At 37.4% G+C, this 16,326-nt stretch overlaps 1 protein-coding gene across 10 annotated transcripts in view; it reads left to right on the top strand.

Annotated features, from left to right (window-relative positions):
• LOC116759471 (cytochrome c oxidase assembly factor 1 homolog) overlaps positions 1–16,326 on the top strand; it is a 157,993-nt gene that overhangs the window by 67,713 nt on the left and 73,954 nt on the right. The gene's annotated exons all lie outside the window — the stretch shown is intronic.

Below are 16,326 nucleotides of genomic sequence, written 5' to 3'. Positions count from 1 at the left end.
GCAAAACCAAAACCAGAGTAAGCAGACAAAATAGTTTGTTGTTAAAAAAAAAAAATAGGAGTTTACATGAAGCAATGTGTACCCTAACACTCAACTTGAGGGATGCTTTTTGATACACTCTGAATTTGACCAATGTCAACACAAATGAATGAAATTTTTCTGCATCTGGAATATTTGTTATGAAAGACTGTTGAACAGGACAAGTAATACATGGTACATTAAAAAATTTCATTTTTAGAATGGTAACTTCTAAATATTTTACAAGGATTTTTACGAGGATTTTTATTTGGCATTTATTTTGTATTAATGTTTCTTTTATAAGGTCTTTTTTTCCCCTCAGATTTCTTGAGGTATAATCGATGTATAACATGTAAGTTTAAGATGTACAACGTGATGCCATTTGTAGCAACATGAATGGACCTGGAGATTATCATATTAAGTGAAGTAAGTCAGACAGAGAAAGGCAAATATCATATGATATCACTTATATGTGGAATCTAAAAAAAAAAGTGATACAAACGAACTTATTTATAAAACGGACTCACAGAGTTAGAGAATGAACTTACGGTTACTGGGGAGAAGGGTGGCGGGAGGAGGTATAGAATAGATTGGGAGTTTGGGATTGACAGGTACACACAGCTATATTTAAAATAGGTAACCAACAAGGACTTACTGTATGGCACAGGGAACTCTGCTTAATATTCTGTAATAACCTAAATGGGAAAAGAGTTTGAAAAAGGATAGTTACATCTATATGTATAACTGAATCACTTTGCTGTACTCCTGAAACTAGCACATTGTTAACTATATTCCAAAATAAAAAAAGATGTACAACGTGATGATTTGGAACACGTGTATTTCGAAATGATTGCTATAGTAGGGTTAGTTAATATCTCTGTCACCTCACATAATTGCTATTTGTGTGTGGGTGTGTGGTGAGAACATTTAAGATGTACTCTCTTAGCAACTTTCAAGTATATAACACAGTATTGACTGTAGTTACTATGCTGTACGTTAGATCCCCAGAATTTATTCATCTTATAATTGGAAATTTGTACCTCTTGGCCAGTATCTTCTTATTTCCCCAATCCCCAGTCCCTGGCAAACACCATTCATTCTCTGTTTCTATGAGTTTGGCTTTATAGGTTCCACATATAAGTGATATCAGACAGTAAATGTTTTTCTCTAACTCATTTCACCTCATAGTGCTCTCAAGGTCCATTGATGTCCCAAATAGAATTTCCTTCATTTTTTTTAATGACTGGATAATATTCTAGTGTATGTGTATATATCCGTTTTTTTTTGGCGGTACGCGGGCCTCTCACTGTTGTGGCCTCTCCCGTTGTGGAGCACAGGCTCCGGACGCACAGGCTCAGCGGCCATGGCTCACGGGCCGAGCCGCTCCGCGGCATGTGGGATCTTCCTGGACCGGGACACGAACCTGCGTCCCCTGCGTTGGCAGACGGACTCTCAACCACTGTGCCACCAGGAAAGCTCTATATATCCATTTTTTATCCATCAGTAGATCCTTGGGTTATTTCCATGTCCTCAGTATTGTGAATAATGCTGTAATGAACATGGGGAGTATGGATATCTCTTGACACAGTGATTTCATTTCCTTTGGAAGTATACCCAGAAGTGGGATTGCTGAATCATATGGCAGTTTTATTTTTAATTTTTTGAGGAATCTCAACACTGTTTTCCATAGTGCTCTACCGATTTACATTACTACCCAAAATACACAAGGGTTCCCTTTTCCACATTCTTATCAACACTTACCTCTTGTTTTTTGATCATACCCTTTCTAACAGGTGTGAGGTGATACCTCATTGAGGCTTTGATTTGCATTTCCCTGATATTTAGTGATGTTGAGTATCTTTTTATGTACTTGTTGGCCATTTATATGTCTTTGGAAAAATGTCTATTCAGGTCCTCTGCTCATTTTTTAATCAGATTATTTGCTTTTTACTATTGAGTTGTATGAGTTCTTTACATTAACCCTTATGAAATACGTGATTTGCAAATATTTTGTCCTGTAGATCACTTTTTCATTTTGTTGATTCTTTTGCTGTGCAACAGTTGTTTTTTTTTAAAATTTTCTTTATTTTTGGCTGTATCGGGTCTTCGTTGCTGCGCGTGGGCTTTCTCTAGTTTTGGTGAGCGGGGGCTAATCTTCGTTGCGGTGCACGGCCTTCTCTTTGCAGTGGCTTCTCTTGTTGTGGAGCACAGGCTCTAGGTGCACGGGCTTCAGTGGTTGTGGCACACGGGCTTGGTAGTTGCGGCATGCGGGCCCTAGAGCACGCGGTCTTCAGTAGTTGTGCATGGTCTCAGTAGTTGTGGTGCACGGGCTCTAGGGCACACTGGCTTCAGTGGTTGTGGTGTGCAGGCTCAGTAGTTGTGACTCATGGGCTCTAGAATGCATGTAGTTGTGGTGCATGGGTTTAGTTGCTCCATGGCATGTGGGATCTTCACAGACCAGGATCGAACCTGTGTCCCCTGCATTGGCAGGTAGATTCTTAACCATTACTCCACCAGGGAAGTCCCAAAGCTTTTTAGTTTGATGTAGTCCCATTTGTTGATTTTTCCTTTTGGTGTCATATCTAAAAAAATCATCACCAAGAAAATGTCAAGGATCTTTTAATCGTATTTTCTTCTAGCAGTTTTATGGGTTAAGGTCTTACATTTAAGTCTTCAATATTCCATTTCTGAGTTCATTTTTGTGAGTAGTGTAAGAGAGGGTTTTGCTTTTGTTCTTTTGCGTGTAAATATCCAGTTTTCCCAGTAATATTTAATGAAGAGACTGTCCTTTCCCTATTGAGTATTCTTGACTCCCTTGTCAAATATTGGTTGACCACATATGCATGGGTTTATTTCTGGGCTCTCAATTCTGTTTCATTGATCTATGTGTCAGTTTTTAACGCAGTGTCATACTGTTTTGATTTCTATAGCTTTGTAATATGGTTAAAAATCAGGAAGTGTGTTTTTTTTTTTTCTTTCTCAGGATTGCTTTGGTTATTTAAGTCTTTCATGGTTCCATACAGATTTTAGAATTGTTTTCTATTTCTGTAAAAAATGCCATTGGAATTTTCATAGGGATTGCATTAAATCTATAGATGGCTTTGGGGTAGTATGGTCATTTTATTTATTTATTTATTTGGCTGCGTCGGGTCTTAGTTGTGGCACACAGGATCTTTGTTGAGTCATGTGGGATCTTTTCGTAACAGCATGCGGTTGGCTCGGGTTTCTCTCTAGTTGCAGCACTCAGACTTCTCTCTAGTTGTGGCGCGTGGGTTCTGTAGTTGTGGTGTGCAGGCTCCAGAGAGTGTGGGCTCTGTAGTTTTGTGGCATGTGGGGTCTCTTGTTGAGGCGCGCGGGTTCAGTAGTTGTGGCGCGCAGGCTTAGTTGCCCCGTGGTGTGTGGGATCTTAGTTCCCTGACCAGGGATTGAACCTGCGTCCCCTACATTGGAAGGCAGATTCTTTACCACAGGACTACCAGGGAAGTCCCAGTATGGTCATTTTAACAGTGTTGTCTTCCAGTTTATGATCATGGGATATAATCCATTTATTTGTGTCTTCTTCAGTTTCTTTCATTAGTGTCTTATAGTTTTTAGAAAATAGATTTTTCACCTTGTTGGTTAAATATATTTCTAAGTATTTTACTGTTTTCAGTGTTATTATAAAGGGGATTGTTTTCATTTTTCAGTATTTCGTTGTGAATGAATAGAAATGCAGTTGATTTCTGTATGTTGATTTTGTATCATGTAATTTTACTGAATTTGTTGATTAGTTTTAACAGATATTTGGTATAGTCTTCAGGATTTTCTATATATAAGGTCATGTCATTTGCAAACAGAGACACTTTTCTTCTTTCTTTCTGATTTGCATGTCTTTTATTTCCTTTTCTTGACTAGTTGCTTTGGGTTAACACTTCCAGTACTGTGTTGAATAGGAATGGTGAGAATGGGCATCCTTGTCTTATTCCTGATCTTACAGGAAAGACTTTCAGCATTTCACCATTGAGTATGATATTAACTGTTGTCTGGCCTTTATTATGTTGATGTATGTTTCTTCTGTACCCTCTTTGTTGAGAGTCTTTATCATGAAAGGCTGTGGAATTTTTGTCAAATGATTTTTCTGCATCTATTGAGATGATACTACAATTTTCAACCTTCATTCTGTTAAGTCACATTTGTTGATTTGCAGATGTGGAACCATTCTTGCATCCTGGGGATAAATTTCAGTTGAACATGGTGACCTTCTAATGTGCTATTGAATTGAGTTTGCTTGTATTTTGCTGAGAATTTTTGTATCATATTCATCAGGTATGTTTACCTATAGTTTTCTTCTGTTGTAGTGTCAGTATCTGACTTTGGTATCAGGATAATGCTGGCCTGGTAAAATGAGTTTCCTCCTCTTTGGTTGTTTGCAAGAGTTTAAGAAGGATTGTTATTAATTCTTTCAAATATTGGGTAGAATTTATTAGTGAAACCAGCTGTTCCTGTTGTTAGGAGTTTTTTAAATTACTGAATCAGTCTCCTTGCTCCTTATTGGTCTGTTCACATTTTCGGTTTTTTCATGATTCAGTCTTGGTAGGGTTTTTGTTTCTAGGAGCTTGTCCATTACATCTAGGTTATCCCAATTTGTTGGCATACAGTTGTTTTATAGTAGTCTCTTCTGATCGTTTGTATTTGTGGTATCGGATGTAATGTCTCCTCTTTCACTTCTGATTTTGTTTGAGTCTTCTGTTTTTGGCTAAAGGATTTTGAATTTTGTTTATTTTGTCAAAAACCAGCTCTTAGTTTTGTTGATTTTTCTGTTATTTTCCTGGTCTCAATTTTACTTATTACTGCTCTCATCATTGTTATTTCTTCCCTTCTGCTAACTTTGGGCTTAGTTTGATCTTCTCTTTCTAGTTTCCTGAGGTGTAAGTTTAGGTCGTTTATTTGAGATCTTTCTTTTTCTTAATATAGGCATTTAGAGCTGTAAACTTCCCTCTTAAAACTGCGTTTGTTGCATCCCATGCATTTTGGTATGTTGTGTTTTCTTTTTCATTTGTTTCAAGATTTTTAAAATTTTCTTTTTGATTCCTCCTTTAATCCATTGGTTGTTCAGGGATGTGTTGTTTAATTTTCACACATTTTTGAATTTTCCAGTTTTCCTCCTATTAATGATTTCTAGTTCCATACCATCTAGGTCAGAAAAAGGTACTTGGTATGATTTCAGTTTTTTAAATTTGCTAAATAAGACTTGTTTTGTGACTGCATGTATGATCTGAGTTGGAGTATGTTTTGTGTGTGCTTGGGAATGTGTATTCTGCTGCTTTGGGGGTGGGATGTTCTGTATACTGGTTTTCTGTCTGGGTGATCTATCCATTTAAGTGGGGCACCAAAGTCCCCTACTATTATTACACTGTTGTCTGTTTCTCCCTTTTTATGTGCTTAAGATATGTAGTTGCACCATTGTTAGATGTACATATACACAAACACACATATCGTTGCTCTGTCCTCTTGGTGAATTGACCCCTTTGTCATTATATAGTAATCTTCTTTGTCTCTCTTTTCAACTTTTGGGATAAAGTATCTTCTCTGAAATAAATACAGCTACTCGTGCTCTCTTTTGGTTTCCATTTGTATGGAATATCTCTTCTATCCCTTCATTTTGAGACTATGTTTGTACCTAAAGCTGAAGTTTGTCTCTTATATGCGTCACACAGTTGGGTCTTGTTTTTTATTTGTGCAGCCACTCTGTACCTTTTGATTGGAAAATTTAATCCATTTACATTAAGTAATTATTGATAGGTAGGGACTTATTAATGCTGTCTTATTGTTTTCTGGCTGTTTTATAGTTTCCTTGTTCCTATCTTCTCCTGCTGTCTTCCTTTGTAAATTGATGATTTTCCATAGCTTGATTCCCTTCTCTTTATTTTTTCTTTACCTACTGCAGGGTTTTCTTCCTTTGTTAATATTAGGCTTATATTACAACATCTGTAGATATAACAGTTTATTTTACGCTGTTAACAGTTTAACTTTGAATGCATACAAAAATGACCATTTTATCTCTCCATCATTTATGTTTTTGATGTCAGAATTTATAACTAGTTTACAAGTAACTAATGGTAGCTATAGTTATTTTTCATACTTTTGCCCTTTATTCTATATATGGAGTTAAGTGGTTAAAACACCAACATATTACAGTATTAAAATATTCTGAATTTGGTTACATACTTACTTTACCAGTCTGTTGTATATTTTCATGTTACTAATTAGCATCCTTTAATTTCAGCTTGTAGAACTCCTTTCAGCATTTTTTGTAAGGCAGGTATGGTGGTGATGAACTCCAGCTTTTGTTTGCCTGGGAGCATCTTAATCTTTCTTTCATTTCTGAAGGACAACTTTGCCAGGTAATTTTTTTTGTTTGTTTTTAATTTTTGGCTGTGTTGGGTCTTCGTTGCTTTGTGTGGGCTTTCTCTAGTTGCGGCGAGCGGGGGCTACTCTTTGTTGTGGTGCATGGGCTTCTCATTGCAGTGGCTTCCCTTGTTGTGGAGCATAGGCTCCAGGTGCACGGGCTTCAGTAGTTGTGACTCGCGGGCTCTAGAGCACAGGCTCAGTAGTTGTGGCGCGCTGGCTTAGTTGCTCCGCGGCATGTGAGATCTTCCTGGACCAGGGATCGAACCCATGTCCCCTGCATTGGCAGGTGGATTCTTAACTGCTGCGCCACCAGGGAAGTCCCTGTCAGGTAATATTCTTGATGGGAAGTTTTTTATCTTTCAGTACTTGTGCCTGGGGTATATCTTACCCCCTATTCTGGCCTGTAGGTTTCTGTTGAGAAATCCACTGATGGTTTTATGGGAATTCCCTCATAAGTGAGGATTTTTTTTCCTCTTACTGCTTTTAAAATTCTTTGTCTTTGATTTTTAGACAGTTTTGAAATGTGTTTTGGAGAAAGACATTTAGGATTGAATCTTTTTGGGGAACTGTGAGTTTCATGAACTTGGATGTCCAGATCTCTCCTCAGATTTGTGAAATTCTCAGCCATTATTTCTTTAAATAAGCTTTCTGCCCTTTCTCCCTCTTTTCCCCTTCTGGGACTGCAGTAGTACATAGATTATTTCTCCTAATGGTGTCCCGTAGTTCATATAGGCTTTCCTTATTCTTCTTCATTTTTCTGTGTTCTTCTCTGAATGGATAATTTAAACAGTCCTCCTGCCTTCTACTTCACAGATTCATTCTGCTTGATTCATTTTTTTGATGTTCTCTGTTGTATTTTTCATTTCATGCATTGTATTCTTCAGCTCCAGAATTTGTTTGGTTCTTTTTAATTTCTATCATTCTATTAAACTTGTCTTCTTTTAAAAAAAGTTTTGTTTCCTGATTTTATTGAATTGTCTTTCTATGTTTTCTTGTAGCTCCCTGAACTTCCTTAAAACAACTACTTTGAATTCTTATTGTGTAAATTGCTGTTCTCCATTTCTTTGGGTTTGGCTACTAGAAAATATTGTTTCTTTTGTATTGTTACGTTTTCTTGAGTTTTCATCTTCCTTGAAATCTTGCATTGTGTCTTCACATTTGAAGAAGCAGTCACCTTCTCCAGTCTTTACTGAGTGGCTTTTAGAAAGAAATACCTTCTGTCACCCATCAGGGATTCTGAGGCTTTCTCATACCTCTTCTATGCGTACACTTGCTCCACGTTCCTTGTACTCTCTTGTGGCAGAATTCTTAAGCTTGTATGCCTTCGCTTTGTCCTGCAAAGCTCAGTGGGTGCTGACAGCCTCCCTTTTGCTTTCCCTAGGCCAGAGCTCAATGCTCAAGTTTGTGGTTTCTCCTGAATTGGCTTTCTAGGCATGCTCACTAGCCGTCTGCAAAGGCTTGCTCTTGTTGACATGGGGAGCATTCAGGGAGCTGTCTGTGGGTGGGAGGGTTTATAGGTGAGGCATGTGGGGTGCTGGGGGTGCCCAGGAGCCAGGTGTGGGGATGCACTGGAGAGGCATTCCCAGTAGCTCATGGGCAGGCCTATAATAGAGTGCACAAAGTGGTTAGTATGATCTCTGTCACTTTGAGGTGTTCACTGCTGACCCCTGGCTGTTTTTCTCTTAGCCGCTCACTGCCCTGAGCTCACAACTCGGTATTCTGGATGGGGCCAGAGAAATGGGCCTCACTGGCAGCGTACCACACAGCTGGTGAAGCCAAGCACTCACATGTTCTCATGTTCCCCTGCAGGAGAAATCACTGGGCAAGAAGGGCTCTCTTGGCACTGAGCCCTGCCCCCTTGTGGGAGAGATGGTACGTTAAGTCAAACATTTCCTCTTACCCTCCTCACAGGGTAGTTTTGGTCTTTTTTGTTTCAACGGTGTGCTGGAACATCTCTCCTGGACTCCTGGATTTCTACAAAGGCTCTTTTGTCTGTGGGTGGTTATCATAATTGGTGTTCTTTGGGGAGATGACAGTAGAAAACTCCTGTTCCGCCATTGTGATGATATCACTCTCTCCTAAAGTCTTTTATCATCCCATGACTAATTCAGATAGAGATCATTTTTACATGTTTTTCTGATACATAATCTTACCACAGTATATTGGTTCATAATAAATGTGCATGGATTTATTACTGGATTTTTTAGAAACAGAAAACCTTTGAAACTTTTATTATAACCTTATTGCAGAAAAATGATTCTTTATGTATTTTTATGGTCACTCATTATTATTTAAAAATAAGTGAAGTCTTATGAAAAATAGAGAATAACTTGTGATTTGGGAAAGTTCGGTTTCTTGTTTCCAAATCCCAAAGAATTTGGAAATAATATTGGGAAATAAAAGTCATAACTGTGATGGAAATAGAAGAATAAATGATTTATGCATACTGAATCTGGGGGCATCGCCTCACCCCCACTCCGACTCTCATCTCCATTTCTCTTCTAGGTTCATAGAATGCTGGTAGCCAATAGGAGATTGAAATGTTCTCAGGGGTTTCTAAGTAGCCCTAGAGAAAACACCTGACATGAATTTCTTTGAAGATCTAAATTACCAAGCCCCACCCACAAGTTCAATTACAAGCTTTTTAGTCCCCTGCTCTTAATCATAAGCAAACACCCAAGTATTACCAGTTATTTAAGGAAAGCCTCTTATATTGAAGATGGAAGATGGGAACTGAAACAAATAAACAGGGAAAAGCACTTGGAAGAGACTTTGCAAGGAGGAAAGAAAACTCTCCCCATTATTAATATATTACGAAAGATAAGAGATGAGGTGGAAGTAAAAAAAGGATTCTGTAAAAGGCATAATCAGACAACAAAGAAAAGAATTTAAAATATTATAGTAGAAATGAAATTTTAGGAGCACTGTAAGATAATGTTCAGGAAATCTCCCAAAAAGTAGAGTGAAAAGACACGTGGAAAATAAAAGAGAGCGCACTTAGCAAACTATTCCTGAATTTCAATACCCATACCAAGAAGATCCAGATAAAAGAGGAGAAATGAAAAGGAGAAAATAATAAATAATTCAAGAAAGTTATTCAAAATTGAAGGTTAGAGTTTTCAGATTGAGTGTGCCTACTGAGTGTCCAACCGAATAAGTGAAAATATACCCATGCTAAGATACATCATTAGGAAACTTCGAAACACTGGAAGGCAAAGAGATGATTCGAGAATGCAAAAAACAGGTTATGTATAAAGGATAAGGAATCAGAATGGCTTTGGATTTTTATGCAGCAACCTAGACATGAGAAAACAGTGGAGCAATGCCTTCAGAATTCTGAAGGAAAATGATTTTGAACTTAGAAGTATGTACTCAGCCAAATTATGGCCAACTGGAATAAAGATATTTTCAGACATGCAAGGTCTGAAAATATTTACTTCTCTTGTCCCCTTTATTAAAAACTACTGGAAGGAATTCCCTGGCGGTCCAGTGATTAGGACCCTGCTTTCACTGCCGAGGGTGTGGGTTCGGTCCCTGCTTGGGGAACTAAGATTCTGCAAGGCGTGTGGTACGGCCAAAAAAAATAGCTATTGGAGGATGAGAAATGAGAAACACCAATTGAGAGTAAATTAAGAAAAAGGAAGACAGTGGGGTATAGGAAACAGGAGATCCAAGAAGGAGGGAGATGAGGGGAATCCCCAGAGCTACTTTTAGGAGATTCCAAGGTGCTGGCTGTGTACTGTATATAGAGGGCAACCACTCCAGTTGGAGGGCTGTGAATGAGGACCTAGAAATGCAGAATTACCAAGGTGCTTGCTGTCACGGTTGTCTTTTTAAGCTGAGGACAGAATACTCTGGTGAGCTTGGTCCAGAATTGATCTGTTCTTAGCTTGCCTTGACTATGTACTATGGAAGTTCCAGCTTTCCCCTCATGCCCTGCTGTGTGGCTCAGTTGAGGATACTGGTTCACCTCTCAGATATATTCTGCTTTGACCTACTGCTAAGTTCTGGTGGGTGGCCGTAGTGAGCTTAGAAACAAAAGATGAACAGAGCCTGCTCTCTCATCTGTATTTCTGTTGTAGGTTCAATGATACTAACCTACATTACCCAGCTAGAAGCCTTGACTGTGGTTGACCTGTGTTTTCCAGGATTCATGTCTTTGCCTCATAACTTGGCCTCATAACTCATAACTTTTCCAGAGACGAATTCTCTTAGCTTTCTGGAAGGCTGAAACTGGACACAGAGTGACACAGAGACTGTTCAGTTTATCTTTCCCTATCCTTCCTTACTGTCCTTCATCTATAAGGGTACCCTGCCCTTGTGTATCTAGGTTTGTGATTTCGATTAAGTTTTTAAAAACCAAAAATACATTGTTCAGGGATATATACATTTATATATGTATGTATATATATGTGTATTAAAGGCAAAACTAATCTGAAAAGCAAGGGAATGATTAACACAGAAGTCAGAAGTCAGGCTAACAGTTACCTTAGGGGAGGGAAGAGGATGAGATCAGGGGGCTTCTAAGGTCCTGGTAAAGAGCAGTGTTTAAAACAGGGGCAGTGGATATATGGGAGTTCATTGTATTAATTTCTTTTTATATGCATATGTATATAGGATATGTATTTGATACATATGAAATAGAAACTTTTTTCTTTTTTTAAAATTGAAATGTAATGGTACAGATGAACCGGTTTGCAGGGCAGAAATTGAGGCACAGAGGTAGAGAACAAACGTCTGGACACCAAGGGAGCAAGGTGGCTGGGGGTGGGGTGGGGGTGGTACTGTGATGAACTGGGAGATTGGGATTGACATGTATACACTAATATGTATAAAATGGATAACTAATAAGAACCTGCTGTATAAAAAAATAAAGTTAAAAAAAGGAATTTAGGAAAGATAGAATGAGCTAGAGTATAGGAGGTAGACTGTTTTGGGCACAAATGATGAGTTCTATATTGGGTCACTGTGTTTGTATTATCCTTGAAATGTTCAAATGGAGAATGATAGCCCTATCCTCTACATTTTTACAATGCATACCTTGTTGCTTCTTTAAACATTTATTTAATTCTGCCTTGTTTTATAGCCATTTGATATATTTGTTTCCCCAATGACATTATAATCTCCTGAGGGAGGAAACTAAGTTTTACTCCTATTTATTTGTGTACACAATTAACACATAGTTTTTCAAAAAAAAGCTATTTTTAAAATCTATCACTATTACATGATGGTACGCAATTCACTGACTTCTGGGCTTGATTCAGTTGATCTGTTTGCAAAGGCCCATTTCTTCCAACCTGCATCTCCTCTTACAATTCCATTTGTAATACTCCTGAGACTTTCACTTGATCTAATAAAGTGATCCTTACCAGGTGAAAGAAAAAAAAAATTGAAATGTAGTTGACATATAGCAATTTATTGGTATTAGGTATACAACATGATTCGATATTTATATATATTGCAAAATGATCTACTCTCTTAGTAGCAACTTTCAGATATGCAATTTTGTTAACTGTAGTCACCTTGCTGTACATTACAGCCCCATGAGTTATTTATTTTATAACTGGAAGTTTGTACCTATTGACCCCCCTTTTATCTATTTTGCCCACCCTCCACCCCCCACCCCCGGCCTCTGGCAATCACCAATCTGTTCTTTGTATCTGTGAACTTCTTTTTTTGTTTTGGATTTCATATGTAAATGAGATCATATGGTATTTGTCTTTCTCTGTCTGACTTACTTCACTTAGTGTAATGCCATTAGAGTCCAGCCATGTTTTTGCAAATGGCAAGATTTCCTTCTTTTATTTGGCTACATAATATTCCTGTGTGTGTGTGTGTGTGTGTGTGTGTGTGTGTGTGTGTGTGTGAGTGAGTGTGACGTTTTCTTTATCCATTCATCCATTGAGGAGCACTTAGGTTGATGTTGACTGCTGTCATGTTGTTGACTGCTGTCATGTCATGATGACTGTTGTTGCCAAATGATGCTGCAACAACATGGGGATGCACATACCTTTTTGAGTTAGTGTTTTCATTTTCTTTGGATAAATACGTAGAATTGGAATTGCTGGATCATATGGTGGTTCTATTTTTAATTTTTTTGAGGAATCTGCATACCATTTTCCATTGTGGCTGCACCAATTTACATTCCTACTGACCGTGCACTAGGGTTCCCTTTTCTCTACATCCTCTCCAACACTTCTCTCTTGTCGCTTTTTTTTTTTTTTTTTTTTTTTTGCGGTAAGCGGGCCTCTCACTGTTGTGGCCTCTCCCGTTGCGGAGCAACAGCCTCCGGATGCGCAGGCTCAGCGGCCATGGCTCACGGGCCCAGCCGCTCCGCGGCATGTGGGATCCTCCCGGATCAGGGCACGAACCCGTGTCCCCCGCATCGGCAGGTAGACTCTCAACCACTGTGCCACTAGGGAAGCCCACTTGTCTCTTTGATAATAGCCATTCTAACTCTTGTGAGATGATATCTCATTGTGGTTTTGATTTGCATTTCCTTGATGATTAAGTGATGTTGAATATCTTTTCATGTGCCTGTTGGAAATCTGTATGTCTCCTTTGGGAAAATGTCTATTCAGATTCTCTGCCCATTTTTAAAAATCAGATGGTGTGTTTTTGCTATTGAGTTATGAGTTCTTTATATATTTTGGATATTAACTCCGTATCAGATATATGATTTGGAATATTTTTTCCTTTTTGGCAGCTTGCCTTTTCATTTTGTTGATGGTTTCTTTTGCTGTGCAGAAGCTTTTTAGTTTGATGTAGTCCCACTGTTTATTTTTGCTTTTGTTGCCTTTGCTTTTGGTGTCAAATCCAAACAATCATTTCCAAGATGATTGTTTACCACCTATGTTTTCTAGGAGTTTTATGGTTTCAGTTCTTACATTCAATTCTTTAGTCATTTTTAGTTGACTTTTGTGTTATGTAAGATAGTGTTCCAGTTTCATTGTTTTTACATGTGGTTGTCCAGTTTTCCCAACACCATTTATTGAAGAGATTGTTCTTTCCCCACTGCATATACTTGGCACCTTTGTTGTAAAGTAACTGACCATATATTCATGAGTTTATTTCTGGGTTCTGTATTCTGTTCCATTGATCTATGTGTCTGTTTTTATGCCAGTACCATACTGTTCTGATTACAATAGTTTTGTAATAACGATTTGAAATTAGGGAGCATGATGCCGCTAGCTTTGTTCTTAAGATTTTTGTCTGTTTGTTCCATAGAAATCTTAGGATTGTTTTTTCTATGTCTGTGAAAAATTCCATTGGAATTTTGATAGGGATTGCATTGAATCTGTAGATTGCTTCGGTTAGTATGGACATTTTAACAGTATTAATTTTTCCAGTCAGTGAGCATGGGATATTATTTCATTCCATTCTGTTATTTCATCTTCTACAGTTTCTTTCATCAGTGTCTTAGATTGTTTTCAGTCCACAGGTCTTTAACCTCCTTGGTTAAATTGACTCCTAGGTATTTATTCTTTTTAATGCAATTGTAAATGGGATTGTTTTCTGAATTTCTTTCTCATATTATTAGTGTATAGAAGCCAACAGATTTTTTTCTATTATTGGTTTTGTATTCTGGAACTTTACTGAATTTGTTTCTTAGTTTTAACAGTGTTTTGGTGGAGTCTCTAGGGTTTTCTCTATATAATATCATGTCAGCTGCAAAAAGTAACAGTTTTACTTTCTGATTTACCTTTTTGATTTGGATGCCTTTTCTTTTTCTTGCTCTTTGTAGGAGTTCTAATACTCTGTTGAATAAAAGCGGCTAGAGTGGGCATCCTTGCCTCGTTCCTGATCTTTGGGGAAAAGCTTTCAGTATTTCACCACGAATATAATGTTAGCTGTTGGCTTTTCATATATGGCCTTTATTATGTTGAGGTACATTCCTTCTTTACCCACTTCATTGAGAGTTTTCTTTTTTTATCATAAATGGATGTGGAATTTTGTCAGATCATTTTTCTGCATCAAGATGATCATAAGATTTTTATCTTTCATTTTGTTAATGTGGTGTATCACATTGATTGATTTGTGGATGTTGAAACATCCTTGCAGCCTGGAATAAATCCCACTCGATCATGGTGTATGATCCTTTTAATGGATTGTTGAGTTGGTTTGCTAATATTTTGTTGAGGATTTTTGAATCTGTGTTCATCAGGGATTTTCACCTGTAATTATCTTTTTTTGTAATGTCCTACTCTGGTTTTGGTGTCAGGGTAATGCTGGCCCACAAAATGAGTTTGGAAGTGTGCTTTTCTCTTTAATTTTTTTGGGGAATAGTTTGAGAAGGATTGGTATTGTTTAAATGTTTTGTTAAATTCACCAGTGAAGCCATCTGGTTCTGAACTCTTGTTTGTTGGGAGGTTTTTGGTTATTATTTCAGTCTTCTAATTAGCACTGAGTCTGTTCAGTTTTCTATTGATATTTCTTCATGACTCAGTCTCTTAGGTTTATGTTTCTAGGAATTTGTCCATTCCTTGTAGGTTGTTCAATTTGTTGGTATATAATTGTTCATAGTAGTCTTATTATCCTTTGTGTTTCTGTGGTGTCAGTTTTAATATCTTCTCTTTAATTTCTGATTATATTTATTTGAGTTCTCTCTCCTTTGTTCTTGGTGAGTCTAGCTAAGGTTTGTCAGTTTTGTTTATCTTTTAACAAAAGCAGCTTTTGGATGCATTGATCTTTTCTGTTCTCATTTTAGTCTCTATTTCATTTATTTCTGTGCTAATCTTTGTTATTTCCTTCCTTCTGCTAACTTTATGCTTCATTTGTTCTTCTTTTTCTAGTTCCTTCAGGTGTCTTGTTAGATTCTTGGAGATTTTTCTTGTTTCTTGATGTAGGCATTTATTGCTTTGGACTTCCTTCTTAGAACTACTTTTGCTGCATCCTGTAAGTTTTGATAAATTGTATTTCTGTTTTCATTGTCTCAAGGTCATTTGAGTTCTCTTTTGATTTCTTCTTTGACCATTGGTTATTTAGTAGCATGTTGTTTAATCTCCACAAATATGTGAATTTTCTAGTTTTCTTCATGTAACTGATTTGTGGTTTCATAGCTTTGTGGTCAGAAAAGATGCTTGATGTGATTTCAGTCTTTTTAATTTTTTAAAGACTTGGTTGAGGCCTGACATATGATCTATCCTGGAGGATGTTCCAGTGCCACTTGAGAAGAATGTGTATTGTGTTGCTTTTGGATGGATATCCTGTATATGTCTGTAAGTCCATCTGGTCAGCGTGTCATTTAAGGCCAATGTTTCCTATTGATTATCTGTCTAGATGACCTATCTGTTGGTGAAAGTGTGGTATTAACATTCCCTACTATTAAAGTACTGTAGTCTATTTCTCCCTTAGGTCTGTTAATGTTTGCTTTTTATATTTATGTGCTCCTGTGGTGGGAGCACATAAGTATTTACACATGTATCCTCTTGTTATATTGACTCCTTTATCGTTATGTAATGGCCTTCTTTATTTCTTACTACAATCTTTGTCTTAATGCCTATTTTGTCTAAGTATGGCTACCCTAGGTTTCTTTTAGTTTCCATTTGCATGGATTATCTTTTTTTTCATCCCTTCACTTTTAGTCTGTGTTTCTTCTCATATGTGAAGTGAGTCTCTTGTAGGCAGCATTTAGATAGGTCTTTTTTTTTTTTTTTTAATCAGTTCAGCCACTGTCTTGATTGGAGAATTTAGTCCATTTACATTTAAAGTAATTGTCGATAGGTATGTGCTTATTGCCATTTTGTTAATTGTTTTCTGGCTGTTTTCTAGAAACATTTAAAAAATCAGATTTCTAGGCCCCATCTTCAGACCCAATGAAATAGAAACTTTGTAAATAATTTCCAGGACTCTACATTATAAATCTTAACTCTTAGATAAAAATTGTTACTCTGATTGAGTAAGTGTATTGCTCAGTAT

The sequence above is a fragment of the Phocoena sinus genome, chromosome 9, assembly GCF_008692025.1.
Source record: "Phocoena sinus isolate mPhoSin1 chromosome 9, mPhoSin1.pri, whole genome shotgun sequence".
In the NCBI taxonomy this organism is placed as follows: Eukaryota; Metazoa; Chordata; class Mammalia; order Artiodactyla; family Phocoenidae; genus Phocoena; species Phocoena sinus.
Note: the sequence above shows the minus strand (reverse complement) of the source record. Positions and strands in the feature narration are given on the sequence as shown.